We start from the raw sequence: 15529 nt of genomic DNA, 5'->3' as shown, positions 1-15529 counted from the left end.
CTGTCCTATTTTATTTGTTTATGTCTTATGCTTTTATGATTCTGTAAACTTCTTGCTTTTATGTTGCTTTTAAGTGTACAGCGACATTGAGTGTTTTGAAAGGCGCTTTCAAATAAAATGTATTATTACTTACTTCATACAAACTGGGACAGTAGCTTCTCAAAACAAAGCTGACAATGGTTGGTACATGTAATAATGTTAATAAAGACACAGTCTCAATTCATTTTTCCTACGATAACCCAGATAAGCTTCAGTATATGCTTATCAGCATTCACAGTATTGTTATTCAAATCTTTACTATTATAATATTTTATTATCTATTTTGTATGTTTTTTGCCGTCTATCTCCTTCAACACCGTTCAACACTGAAAAACCATTCAACCACCGTTAGATTCCTGTTCTTTTGGACATTACTGCTCCTTTTTTTACTCATTTTTAACTTTTATATTTTTTTAAATTATTCAGCTTTATTCAACAAAAATTTATAATGTATTTCAGTGGGGAGACCCTTCAAATCCTCATTGAACTTACCCATCTTTCAACTCTAACTACTTCCACATACGTTGACCTAGAGCCACCATTCAAACTTTAAAACGAAGCCAAGACATTCAACTATTCAACTTTATTCTTTTTAATATCTTTTATACTTCCGTTCCAGTGTAAGTTTCATGTTTTTTTTTTCACCTGCTTCAGAGTTTATAATGGGTGTGTATGGGACAGAAAGTTGGAGGTTAGAGTGAGACAGGTCAACTGTTAGAGTGGGAGCAGGGGAAACATTTATCTTAAAATCTTCTCTTTAAACTGCTGCTGTGTCCAGAGCGTTCGGGCTACGGCCATTATTTTACCCTCAAAACGTAGCCATCATTGTACACTTTCATCCAGTGTTATTATTATTGTAGTATATGTTATGGTTCTTTCATGAATGCCACCAATGCACAGCCTCCTCCATGCAACTCTTCCATAGAGTCCAATGTTAAGATGGCTCCCAAAATTGAGCACAAAATTCATAAAACTGAGAATTTTGTAGACGGGATATGGCTGGCGCTCAATTTTGTCAGTACGATTTGTAGTTTTCTTTTAGGAAGCGTTTGTTTCAGGGTCACTTTTCTGTTTATTTAAACTAGCAGAAGAGTGGTGCGTATCTGTCTCTGTGTGTGTGTGTGTGTGTGTGTGTGTGTGTGTGTGTGTGTGTGTGTGTGGTGCCACTGGTTGGAGTCTCTATAACAGGGGTCGGCAACCTTTCTGATGACGAGTGCCATCTAAAATTTCCTCAGAAGTCAATGTGCCATATGATTGCATTAGCAATACATTTAATAACGCTCTATAGTAACAGTTACACACTATATAGAACCACTTAATAGAATTTTATTTGTTTGCAGATGTTGGCAGCTACAGTGGGGCAAAAAAGTATTTAGTCAGCCACCGATTGTGCAAGTTCCCCCACTTAAAATGATGACAGAGGTCAGTAATTTGCACCAGAGGTACACTTCAACTGTGAGAGACAGAATGTGAAAAAAAAATCCAGGAATTCACATGGTAGGATTTGTAAAGAATTTATTCGTAAATCAGGGTGGAAAATAAGTATTTGGTCACCTCAAACAAGGAAAATCCCTGGCTCTCACAGACCTGTAACGTCTTCTGTAAGAAGCTTTTCTGTCCCCCACTCGTTACCTGTATAAATGGCACCTGTTTGACCTCATCATCTGTATAAAAGACACCTGTCCACAGCCTCAACCAGTCAGACTCCAAACTCCGCCATGGCCAAGACCAAAGAGCTTTCGAAGGACACCAGGAAAAGAATTGTAGACCTACACCAGACTGGGAAGAGTGAATCTACAATAGGCAAGCAGCTTGGTGTGAAAAAATCAACTGTGGGAGCAATCATCAGAAAATGGAAGACATACAAGACCACTGATAATCTCCCTCGATCTGGGGCTCCACACAAGATCTCATCCCGTGGGGTCAAAATGATCATGAGAACGGTGAGCAAAGATCCCAGAACCACACGGGGGGACCTGGTGAATGACCTGCAGAGAGCTGGGACCAAAGTAACAAAGGTCACCATCAGTAACACACTACAACGGCAGGGAATCAAATCCCGCAGTGCCAGACGTGTTCCGCTGCTGAAGCCAGTGCATGTCCAGGCCCGTCTGAAGTTTGCCAGAGAGCACATGGATGATACAGCAGAGGATTGGGAGAATGTCATGTGGTCAGATGAAACCAAAGTAGAACTTTTTGGTATAAACTCAACTCGTCGTGTTTGGAGGAAGAAGAATACTGAGTTGCATCCCAAGAACACCATACCTACTGTGAAGCATGGGGGTGGAAACATCATGCTATGGGGCTGTTTTTCTGCCAAGGGGACAGGACGACTGATCCGTGTTAAGGACAGAATGAATGAGGCCAAGTATCGTGAGATTTTGAGCCAAAACCTCCTTCCATCAGTGAGAACTTTGAAGATGAAACGAGGCTGGGTCTTCCAACATGACAATGATCCAAAACACACCGCCCGGGCAACAAAGGAGTGGCTCCGTAAGAAGCATTTGAAAGTCCTGGAGTGGCCTAGCCAGTCTCCAGACCTCAACCCCATAGAAAATCTGTGGCGGGAGTTGAAAGTCTGTGTTGCTCGGCGACAGCCCCAAAACATCACTGCTCTTGAGAAGATCTGCATGGAGGAATGGGCCAAAATACCAGCTACTGTGTGTGCAAACCTGGTAAAGACCTATAGTAAACGTTTGACCTCTGTTATTGCCAAGAAAGGTTATGTTACAAAGTACTGAGTTGTATTTTTGTTATTGACCAAATACTTATTTTCCACCCTGATTTACGAATAAATTCTTTACAAATCCTACCATGTGAATTCATGGATTTTTTTTTCACATTCTGTCTCTCACAGTTGAAGTGTACCTCTGGTGCAAATTACTGACCTCTGTCATCATTTTAAGTGGGGGAACTTGCACAATCGGTGGCTGACTAAATACTTTTTTGCCCCACTGTATCAGTGAATAGTTATCAGCTACTTTGAAACAAAAAAGACACTTTTTATCCATAACAAGAACTCCATAACAGCAAATGAGCTGTACAACAGAAAATACAAATGCTATTTATGGTCTCCTCACAACAATGATAAGAAAAATAAACTGGGCCAATATGGCATGTTTGTTAATACAGGGATACACTTGTTAATGTGATCTCTGGTCTAACACTCAGAGACACAGGTCTCCAAGTGTTCAGCATTCAGACGGCTACCTGAGGACTCATGTGAGAGAAAATCTGCTCACACAGACATGTAGAGCCAAATACTGTCAATAATGCCTCTGCAATGTTCTGAAGCCAGTTAAACTTGTCAGGTAGTGATGTCCAGCAAGTGAAAATGCAAGCTCCATGAACACGCACATCTATGGATTCCAGCTGCTTTGATGTTGCATTAACTGGCATTAACTCGGCCAGTTAATGCGAGACAAACCCAGCTGCACATTAAAGCTTTCTGGTTTGATCAGAAAATAAAACATTGGTCCACACACCTGAAAGTCCCAAAAACGCCTTGTGAATTATGTCTCGAGTCTACGGATGTATCTGTGTATTTCCGTGGTGCTGATTCTGCGCTGAGCAGAAAGCTCCTGCAGCTTTTGAAGTGTCGGAATGTGGAATGCGAGCTGATTTGCGATGTGCACCGCTGGCACGGCCATTTATTTTTTAATGCACCTTCTCAGATTAATTCACTACGAGTCATGCCCAGGGCTGGACTGGGACAAAAACTTGGCCCGGGCATTTTGACTAGAGACCGGCCCACCAGGTATTAAAGCCATAAAGCCTTTGAATGAAAACAAACGCTGTTGTGAACGTGATGTACGCTGTCTTGTTGGTATATGTATGATTTCTATACATTTTACATCAGATAAAAACTTTGGTTGTAAGCTTCAGATAATTATTTAATAACAGCCAGACAAAACTTTGCTAGATCCGCCCCTGCACAGTTACCAGGTGTCAGCTACATTAAAAAAAGGATCCTGGTGTTATTTGTCTCTCAGAAACAGTTCATAACTTCCCTTCAACTCATTCATTCATGTCACTTAAAAGGTAAACCTGTTTCTCCATCACCTGTTCAGCTCTGATGATTCAGTAAGGACATCTCCTGGTTTCATCTTCATGTTTCCCTCTCACCACATATCCAAACCAATATCATGACCAGCAGCTTTTACAGCTGTGGCTCCAGCAAACATTAGCTGATACTAGAAAGTAATATTAAATAAATTCTAACAACAGCTGATCAAGCTCAAACGTGCTGCTGTTGTTTAGCGCGACATCCGCTGGTTTCCTCTTTCTGGCGCAAAGTGGGCAATAAACAAACGAGAGAAAAGCCGATCAGCTGATCATTGATCAGTTTCATGATTGAAGTAGTAACAGGAGAGGGAGGGGGAGAGAATGAGAGAAGAAGAGGCAGCTGTGCAGCCAAGATATTCCAGCTTTGTGTCTTCTTCCATTCTAGCTGAAGTCCGGGACAAACTGTGCTCCTTTTCAGCTCAATACGAAACGCGTAATATTTTCTCTGAATACGGGACGATTCTGTCTTTTTACGGGACGGTTGGCAACTCTACTAACTAACCTTATGAATAAAATAAAGTTCACCATCAGTAACATCAAAGCACCCACCCAGCAGTATATAAACTCCGTCATGCTAGCTAGTACGCAGTACGAGTTATTGTAACTGACTGTAAAAAGTCAGCAAAACGAAAATAAACTCCACGTCAACTTGGTTTATATCTGACCCAGATAGACTGCAGGTCATAACTTCTTACCTGAAGTTCAGTTCACCTGACACTCGGACCGGCGGCTGCCTCGGGGCTCTCCTCCTCCTGCCTCCCCTTTCTCTCATCCACCTGCTGGCCTCCACCACTTGCTAATTTTACTGAATCTGTGGAAGCTGCCATAGCCACCACCAAACAACTGAGTTATTTTTACACACCGGACAGCATCTGGCCAATCCAACACCTTTTATTGTTTATACCATTACAAAAAATAAATAAATAAATAAATCATCGGCCCACCGAGCAAATGCCAATGCTCAATGGCCAGTCCAGCTATGGCCGTGCCAGCAGTTAAGCCTTCACATGCCAACTGTAGCACGCGTGCCTAGGGTTGCCGACCCCTGCTCTATAGCAACCAGGCTCACACCTGCCTGCTTAATGAGCTCTGTCTGTCACTGCCAAGATTAATATTAAATATTGGCAGTCTTCTGTTTCAACTGCTGCTGTGTTCACAGTGTTTGCTCTACAGCCATCATTTTACCCTCAAAACGTAGCCACTGTTGTTCTCTTTCCAACAGTGTGTCTTTTAAAGTTCAGCGATATAAAAGTTTTAAACTGTATTGCTCAAAGTACAGGGATAACCTTCTAACTGACCCATAGAAAAACATTGTATTTTCTTTTTTTAAAGTGAACGTGCTCCTTTTTTTTATTACTTTTTTTATATAAACCATCACATCTCTATAGCTATACATGCATGTTTATATACCTAAATGAGTATATACAAAGGAGGGAAGAAAAAAAGAAAGAAGAAAAAAAAGGGGAAAGAGAAAAACTAACAAACAACAAAACAAAACAAAAAACCCCAAAAAGAACAATACACCTGCCCAGACCAATATATATATAAACTTGGAGCAGATATGGGAGGAGGCCTTCCCTCCCAGTTTACTTATTAAAGTAATCTATAAAGGGTTGCCAAATTAGGTAAAACTGCTTAACATTATCTCTCAGTGAAAACGTAATTTTCTCCAGTTGTAAATGATACATTGTGTCTCTTAACAGAGACACAATGTATCATTTCAAGCAGAGTGAGTTGGGAGGGGGGTTATTTTTCCAATTTAGAAGTATAAGGCGTCTTGCAAGCAGTGTTATAAAACTCAAAACATGAATTTGTTTGTTATTTAAGTATTTAACTGTAGCTACACCAAAAAGTGCCATTACTGGGTCTGGGAGGAGACATATGTGACAATGAGGCAGAATTCTGGTCACATCGATCACATCTTGAGTACGCCCCTGGAAACATCCTTGAAACCTTCAGTTTAGACAAATGGAACCTATGCAGGACCTTAAATTGTAGTAGTCCGTGCCTGCAGCAGACAGAAGTGGAGTGAACCAGTTCTTGTGCTTTAGTTCATTGATCTTCAGTGATGTTAGTATCCAGTTCCTCACTCCAAGCGTTTCTCAAGTGGTCCAATGAAGTTGCACTGTCTATTTGCGAAAGTTGGTTGTAGATCCTGGAAATAGCTCCTTTCTTTAGTGGGTACAGATCACCTGAAACTAGTTTTTGTGGTTCATTGGGAAAGGATGGAAACGTTTCTTTAATAAAATTACGTATTTGTAAATACTTGAAAAAAATCTGTTTTCTATGGAAAATTTCTGCTGAAGTTGTTGAAACGAAGGAAAAAGATTATCAATAAACAGATCCTTGATTGTGAGTATCCCTTTGGAAGTCCATAGCTGGAATGTGGATCCTGAGAACAATGTGTATGCTTGATTATGAGTTAATGGTGTAAAGATTGAACATTGACGCCAATGAAAATGCCTTCTAATCTGAGACCAAATTTTTAGTGAGTTGGACACTACCGAATTTTTACATTTATACTTACCCGGATCTGAATTTGAATAAACCAAAGATTTAAGAGTATTAGGGAAAAAAGTCATACTTTCCATCTGTTCCCAATCATGTCTATGTTCCCCGCCCCAGAATGACATACAACGTATGTTACAGGCCCAATAATAGAGCTGAAAGCAAGGCAACCCCATTCCTCCTGTAATCTTGGGTCTTTGGTCTTTATTCTGGGTGTCTTCTTGTTCCAGATAAACTGAGAAATTAACTGGTCTATTTTCTTGAAAAAAGTTTTTGTGATCAATATTGGGATACATTGAAACAAAAATAAGAATTTGGGTAAAGTGCTCATCCTAATGATATTTATTCGGCCAGCAAGCGAGATGGGCAGTTTAGACAGTCTTTCCAAGTTCTTTCCAGTTTGATGGTATAAATTAATAAAATTATGTTTGAAAAGGCCAGAGAATTCACGGGTTACATTTATTCCAAGATATTTGAAGGTATTTGAGATGGTAAAAGGAAACAAAGTCAATGTAGTGCTATCTAACTTTTCTAAAGAACTAATCGGAAACAATATGCTTTTTCTTAGGTTGATTTTGTATCCAGAAATTTTCCCAACTTCAGTTAAAACTGTCATAATTTTTGGCAATGATTTAATAGGGTCAGTGATATATAGCAACAAATCATCTGCATAGAGAGACACCTTGTGTTCTACACCAAATCTCCTTATTCCTTTATAATCCTTTGTAGAGCGTAATTGAATGGCGAGAGGTTATATGACAAGTGCAAGTAGCAATGGGGACAGAGGACACTCTTGTCTTGTAGAGCAGTGGAGGAGGAAAGGACTAGAAATAATAGTATTTGTGTTAACTGAGGCCTGAGGTTTTGTGTAAAGCAGCTTAACAAAGGAAATATGATTAGGACCTATGCCAAACTTTGACAGGGTTGAGAAGAGGAAATCCCACTCGACCCTGTCAAAGGCCTTCTCCGCATCTAGTGAGAGTAGTATTTCAGATTGATCATAAATATTATGTGTATATATAACATTTAATAGCCTTCTAATATTAAAAAATAACTGTCTGTTTTTTTACAAACCCGTTTGATCCTCCAACACGACTGTTGGGAGAACTATCTCTAATCGCATAGCCTGAATTTTTGCCAATATTTTATTATCTACGTTCAATAGACTTATTGGTCGGTACAAACCTGGCTCCAAAGGATCTTTAACAGGCTTGTGGATTAAAGTGATAGTGGTATCATACATGGTTGAGGGTAAGCATCCTTTAGTTAAAGCTTCGTTATATACCTAAAAAAAACAAAAAAACATTGTATTTTTAGTGAGAAGTTTATCTCAACATCAGGAATGACCCCACTTTTTAAATCGCTTCTGTGACCACATTTTGACAGCGGGAACATAAAGAACACACTGTTGTGTAGAACAAGTCCTCGGGATCCTCGTGGTTTGAAACCGATTTTGACAGGAGTTAGAGTCTTGGATTAAGAAGCAGTTTTTCAACAGGTGCACCGAGGTAGATTTGACCGGGTTTTGCCACAGAATAATAGTATGTCAGTAGTTAGTGCAAGCCTACTGGATAGAGCATTTTGCTTAGCCTGCTAAATTCAAGCTTATTGTTCATTGGTGGATTTCTATTCTGCACACAGGCGGTTCAAATCTGGGCAGTTGGAATCAGATGATGACTTTTAGAATCACCTTTTGTGACTGGATGATTAAACTTACAGCATTTAGCTGTCTGGAGTGAATTCTCCCACATTTCAGTCATTCAGTGATTAAAAGAATATGAACTTTTAATATTCATTAAGATGTTTTTGATTCTAAATTTTCTTTTGTCATTACTCAGGTTTCTCAAATGTACATTTTAAACCTGTTCAGCTACTTTCCAACTTCTTCTGTGTGAACGTCAGCTTTCACCAGTTCTACACTTTTCTATTTAGGTGAAAAGTTATGTATTTTTCAGCTCATTCAACATTTTTAATTTAACATTCAGCAGTTATTTCATTTCAGCTCAAAACATTCAGCTATCAGCATTCACATTGCAGTTTCCTCCGAATATACATTTTCTAGTTAAACATATGTTTTCTCTACAGTTGGAAAATGAGATAAAGAAAATATATGTTAATGGTTTATGAAGTAAAATTTTATTTCAGACTAAAACACCAAATAATGCCCTGAGTCACTTCAACCCAAGGGATACCAGCATGTACTAAAAATGAAGACCATACAAGGGTTAAACAGACTGTCCATGTCTGAAAACCCTCCAATGTGAATTAAAACAATCCTGATAAGAAGAGTGAGGCAATTAGGGTAATTAATTGATGAATTTACTCAGGTCATCTTGGTCTAATATTAAAATTAGTTTGATGATCTGAAACATTTAAGTGCAACAACATTGCAAAAACTAAGAAATCAGGAAGGATGCAAATACTTTTTCATGGTAATGTATAAGTCTGTGAAAGACGGTGAGAATAGTGGGCGAGCATATCCATCATTATTCAGAGCACCAAGATATAAATTATATTGTGTCAGTTAAGTATGGAACAAGACCACACAGTTTTGTAGTTGGAGGTTGTCAGGTACATCCTGCTTTTTACAGACTGGTTCATTATAAAACTCCACCAGTTTATGAAGCATTTCTCATGCTTTCGATTCAAGTGTTGCATCAAACAGAACTTAATTAACAACCAAGCTTTTGAATACAAGTCAGCTTTCCTTTTTTGCTTGTTAACCTGAAAGACCTGACCAGATGATCAGATCTGCCATACCAATGAACTATACCTACATTTTTTAAATTAAGATATTTTAGGTTGTTGCAGATCATTCTTCAGGCATTCCTTTATTTCATTTTATTTTTTAAATTTTCCTTTCCTGCAGCCACTAATTTCATTTACTGCTATAAAAATTAACTTGATAGTTGCTGCAGAGAGCATAATGGATGTGTAATCTATTTTCTTGTTCATAGAAGTTTTGTTGTGTTGCATTACATAAGGGTCTTTGTGTGGTGAGTTGAGGAGTCACAGATGGATGCCACTCATATTCATTAGGAGAAATGTAGCCTTTTGAGAAATATAGCACTTTGAGAGTCGTGAATTTTTACCAGCCAAATAACACTACAATTTCTATTTTACTTGCATTATGTATTGTTGGTTTAGTGCAGTGGTTCTCAAAGTGTGTGGCGCACCCCACTGGTGGGGTGCAGAGTTCTGACAGGTGGGACACAAGTTACCTGGCAAAAAAGTCATGCAGAACTAATGTTTAACATCAGAATCACTTTTACAGCGGAACAAAGATGTTTGTGGCAGTTACGTTAATATTATGCACATCCGCTGCAGTAATGCAGTAATGGATTTTAATTACTCCCAGGAGAAAGTAATTTGTTTTCCTACGGGTTACATTATTTTAACATTTCTCCTTAAAATGACCTGAAAATGCATCATCTCATAATTACCAATTTAATTAATACAAACCTATAGGCTACAGTTTCACACACCAGCACAAACACTTATTCTAATGAGGACACACATGAACTTTCTCTTAGTTTTTAGTTGTGAACAAAAAGCTGAGAACACAAAGCAAAGATATAACCAGTATAAAGAGATTTTAAAGCAACAGTCATAGTGATTGTACTTGAACATGAACAGGTAGAAATGGAGGCTATAACCTGATTGCTTATCACTACTTCTGTTACTTGTTAAAGTTAATGGTCTGGCTGCTGGGCTGGGGTCAATATTCACTCAACTTTAACATCACTCTGGGTTCTTGGCTAGCTTGGCGTTAGCATGCTTTCTGTGCAGAGGCTTGCAATGAGCCGATGCGTTAGCAGCATAATGCAGTTTGCATTTCACCATTGTACTCTTGTCCTTTTATGCAGTAAAAATAAAAGTACCGTATTTCCCGGACTACAAAGCGCACCTGAATATTAGCCGCACAAGCTAAAATCAGGGGAAAATCCTGATTTGTACATACATTAGCCGCACCTGACTAAAAGCCGCAGGTGTTTCAATGTTGACTTATCATATGTAAGAGAATATGCACAAAGGGAATTGTCAGGAAAGAGATGGCTGTTTGGAGACACACCCCTTTTATTAATATTTTGAAAAACAAGTTACGGGTACATATTTGCATAACTTTTTAGGTATATGTACAAGTAGCAGTAATTACAAGTACGAAACATGTACTGTGCTTCATAAATGAGTAACAAATGTAGTACATAACAATAACCTACAGCACACCAGAAAAATAGATTCGGACTACCTTTTAGGCTCAGGTGCAGTGACACGGCTTTAACAAGAAGAAAAGTCAGTCATTCACCACCATCTTTCTCTTCTTCCTGCGCACTAAAACCACCAAAGTCCTCTTCTCCAGTGTCTGATACGAACAGGCTCAGGATGGCTACGTCATCCACTCTCAGCTTCTTTCCTTCGTTGTCACTTTCAAAACCAAACAAATCCTCGTTGTCAGTGTCAGAGTCGAACAGCCTCTGAAGGGCCATGGCGGTGTCCTCCTCTCCATCATGCAGCAGTCCAGCCCTTCGAAATCCGTTGGTGATCATGGATGTTTTCACACTTTTCCACGCTGTCAGATTCCACCGGTGGAGTTGGGCATAAGTTGCTTTTCGCAAGTTTATCACCTCTCATCATCCACGCCTCCCACTGAACGCGTAGCGCTACTTTGAAGTTTGTTTTTCGCGCTACTTGTACGGCACTATGTTGCCTGGCGGATGGACATGTGACCAACATACCACTCTTGAACCCCGATACTGTGTGTCTGATCACATGCCCTTCCGCCAGGCAACGTAGTGCCGTACAACAGCGGAACAAACAAAACAAATCCTCTTACAATATCACAAAAATCATGGACAATCCATAGAAAAGCCGCACCTGACTAAAAGCCGCAGGGTTCACAGCTTGTGCAAAAAGTAGCGGCTTATAGCCCGACAATTACGGTAATGTCCATATCCACTATGCAGACTGGGCCACTATTTTTCTCCTCCCGCACATGAAATGAAATCAGCTGATTCTAGTTCAAAGAAATTGAACTACAGGATGATGCTATTCCTATGGAGCATTAATGGCAAGCAACAAGAAACAGGTTCTTTTTATCATTATTGCATATGGAACTGAAAAATCCTTTTTCTTTTTTTTGTCAAGGGAGTTGGTTTTGGGGCCTGCCTCAAATGGCAGTTCTCCTGGACTGCATTTTCAAGCCACATTGTTAGTGTTTTGGCCCATGTTATTTTTCTGACCCCCAAGGGACTGTACCTGGTTGAAGCTGAGTTGAGGATTCATTAACCAAGTTTGGTAAGAATGGATAACAAAGACAAACATCAACAACATGATGGGGAGATACACTTCAGTTACTCCTATAACTGTAGGTGGGGCCTAGCAGACAACTACTAGCTACAGCTAACCAATGTTAGTACATGTCATAGAGACTGCACTGCTAACTGAAAGCTTTACCGAATGGATAAGTTATGAAAAAACACACTCATCCACCATACATCCATTAGGGGAAAATTAGGGAATAATATAGCTATATAGACGCTTCTTTCGTTGGCTGGTCCTTTTTAGAGGTACAAACTAGTATCTCGAACCAACAACCTTCTGACTAGGAAATGACCTGTTCCATCTCCTGAAAGCCACCCCGTGTTTTTATTTAGACATTTCATCTAGATCCTTCATGGTGCTTTCTTAATGAGGGCTGAAAGCCATGATTTGAGATCTCGATTTATCCACAAGAAATACTTAATGAAACTGGGATGTGTTTTTTGTGTATACCTGCATTCACCCTTTTGGAATATCAGTATTTTTTTTTTTTTTTTCATGTGTGTTGTTTTGGAAGCAGGTTGCTCATATTCTTTATGAGAAATATATTTCTATTTGAACAAAAGCTTACAGACATGCGTAATAATAGAATTTTAAATCTTCATTTCTTCATCAGTAGATCTAAAAGCAATACTGCAGTAATTTTCATTTTTAATTTTTTTATATTTTGTAACTCAGTATAATGTTTATGAGCAGACAATGGGAGCTGTTTCTTTCTGTGGAGAACTCAGTGAATTGCCACTTTTAATGTGACTGGAAATGATTGAAATTGCTCTGATGTTCTTTAATATTTAATTTACCCAATTTACCAACGGTTATCCCCAGTGAAGCCAATTTCCTTTCAGTAAATTTCTCTCTAAGAAATGATTGTCTGTCAGTTGTTATAATCAGTAAAATTTTAAGTCTGTCAGACTGAGTTAGTCAAGGCTATTCTACTATTACACATACCCGTGCATGTAAATGTTTTAAAACACCTAATCAAAGCAATTAAAGAAATATTGAAATTATGTTGAATGAGACCATCTCCACACCAGTCTTGTTGATTGCAATATCCATTGCGTGTTATAAATGTTGTGGAGTGGAACAATTAATTTAAAATTAATAGTATGCATTTATTTATTTATTTATTTATTTGTTTGTTTTTATGATGTGACAACTGTGGAAACACTAACACTGCAAAATCCTGTCACTGACAGCATTGACATTTGGTTAATTAAAAGGTAAAAAGCTTTTTTTTTTTTCCTTTTAGGTCATTAAAATGACATCTAGAAAAAGATACCCATTTCAATACAAATTTAGCAGAAAATATATTTTTACTGAAATATTTATCCCTACATCTTTGTTTCTGTGAATCAGTGTTGTTTACTGCTGTAACTAAGCTGGTCAAAAATGTGGGAGGTCATAAGCTTATTTAGCATATTACATTTAATTATGTCAATTTCCTGTATCTGTCATAGATCAAAACATTACCCAGAATTCAAATGTTGAACGTCATATTGACATGCAAGTTGGGTCATGGTCTAAATTGTGGATCTAGTTTGGACATCGTAAAGATGTCCAGAATTGGTTATGGATTGTTTGATTGATTATTTGATATGGCGATTCTAATTAGTGCAAATATAGGTTATTCAAGGACAAATATAAATTATTGGAAATCCACATTCCTAAACCCCTCACTAAGAACATACATTAAATTAAAAAAAACTTAAGCTGATTCCTATGTTATGCAATAAGTGAGCCCACACTTGATCCAGGACTTGAGTTTTGTCTGCTTTCTTCATTTCATTGAATTAAAGCCAAACTTCAGAATAGTGTGCATCCAACTGTGTTTACTTTTGTATACCAGAGTCTATCAAAGACTTGATGTGTCTGTAAAATTTCATTTGTTTTTTTAAACATGTTTAAACCCTCAAAAAGGTTCATTTGACAAAGTAATGATAAATAGAGCAGATAAAATAAAATGAACTGTTTCTTTACTCTGTGGTTTTATATAATTGCCAGCTTGATATAATGATTGAACTCATAGTAGCTTAAACTATGTAGAAATGGAGGGAAACTGGGATGCAGCCATTTGATTTCTTTAATGGTCAATTCTTGAAATGCTGTGAGGGGAAAAAAACTTTGCTTGCTTGAAGAAATAACTATGACAATGTGAACAAAACAATCAGTGTGTGCTCAACTCCTGCAGCTTCAACTCATTATATAATTTTTAGCGCTCATGCTTGATGATCTAAGCATTTCCATGCCATTGAATCTTTTTGGGAATTGCGAGGTAGGGGGAGGGGGATGTGTACTGATGCAGACACCCTTCACTCCTGCAATGTTTCCTGTTTAGAGATTCAATTCAATTCAATTTTATTTATATAGCGCCAAATCACAACAAATGTCGCCTCAAGGCTTCTATTTCTTGTGGTCTTGTTTTACCTTAGGTCTCAGAGTACATTTGATGTATTTGAATTGTGGTATACTTCCTTTGGTCACAGCCCCCGTCTCCCATTGAGTTGATGTTCCAGCACAAAGAGCTCCACTGTCGAGTCATGCTGTATCTCTCTGGCTTTTAAAAGCCATTTCCTGCAGCTCCATAAATAAGCCATTTTGAAATGAACAGTTTCTTCTTCTCAGTGAAGGCAAAAGTTGCTTTTTTTTGGCTGCTTTCACGGGCTTCTGATGCTCAATAACGCCCAAAGCAATCTTTTGAACTTTACATAGTCTTTTTATGGAGCGACCAAGCAGCATTAATACCATAAGACGGCGGCAGTGGCGTCTTGGCTGTCGGGTGGTGAGCAGACAGTGGAGTGTTTAGTTTTCGTACAGACTCAAAGAGGATGCCAGAGGCTTCTCCACTCTGTTTCTTTGGCCTCTTTTAAAGGAAAATGATTTGTTTGCAGGGGAAGCAGCAGGGTACTATTTTTCTGTCAGAGGCCGATCACTCTCTGAGCTCTGGACCAGTGCATTGAGTTCTATATCCCATGAAAGCCCCATTTGGCCCCATATAGATAATGTTACCCCTTCTTTGCAGAATTGTTTTAATTCAATCACATTGGAGATGTTTTGAGTATGAATGGCCTGTTTAAGGTCAGGCCAAAGCATCTTAATCAGATTTAAGTCTAGTCTAAGTCTTAACTAGGCCACTCCAGAACCTTAATTTTCTTTAGCTTCTTTTTTTTTTTATTTTAATTTCAGGTTGCTGTCTTTCTGAATATCCCAAGTGCATTTTAGATTTGATGCACAAACAATGGCTGGAGGTTTTGTTTTTTGCAGCATTTTGTATGGTAAAAAGCAGAAGTTATATTTCCATCAATTACAGCAAGTCCTCCAGGTCTTGAATCAACAAAGCAGCCAAAGAATGCACAAAATGGTTTTACTGAAAAATGATAAATGTAAATGAAAGCATGCATTTGTTGACGGGAGAGAATAGCTTCGGCCCTTTTGTACGCACTGCGATCTTAGTCTTCTGACCAGATGAGTTAGGTTCTTGTCTAAACATAGTGCTGTTTTTCTCAGCTGCTCATTATAATCATACCTGGGGTCTCTGGGCTGCTGCACAGGATTTAATGTGTGCATACAAACAACAAGCTCGAGTGGGCCACATCTAAGT

The 15529-nt window shown here is 38.6% G+C and overlaps 1 protein-coding gene across 2 annotated transcripts in view; it reads left to right on the top strand.

Annotated features, from left to right (window-relative positions):
• Nucleotides 1-15529, top strand: part of pot1 (protection of telomeres 1 homolog) — a 64797-nt gene that overhangs the window by 31519 nt on the left and 17749 nt on the right. The gene's annotated exons all lie outside the window — the stretch shown is intronic.

Source organism: Neolamprologus multifasciatus, chromosome 7, assembly GCF_963576455.1.
Source record: "Neolamprologus multifasciatus chromosome 7, fNeoMul1.2, whole genome shotgun sequence".
Classification (NCBI taxonomy): domain Eukaryota; kingdom Metazoa; phylum Chordata; class Actinopteri; order Cichliformes; family Cichlidae; genus Neolamprologus; species Neolamprologus multifasciatus.
Note: the sequence above shows the minus strand (reverse complement) of the source record. Positions and strands in the feature narration are given on the sequence as shown.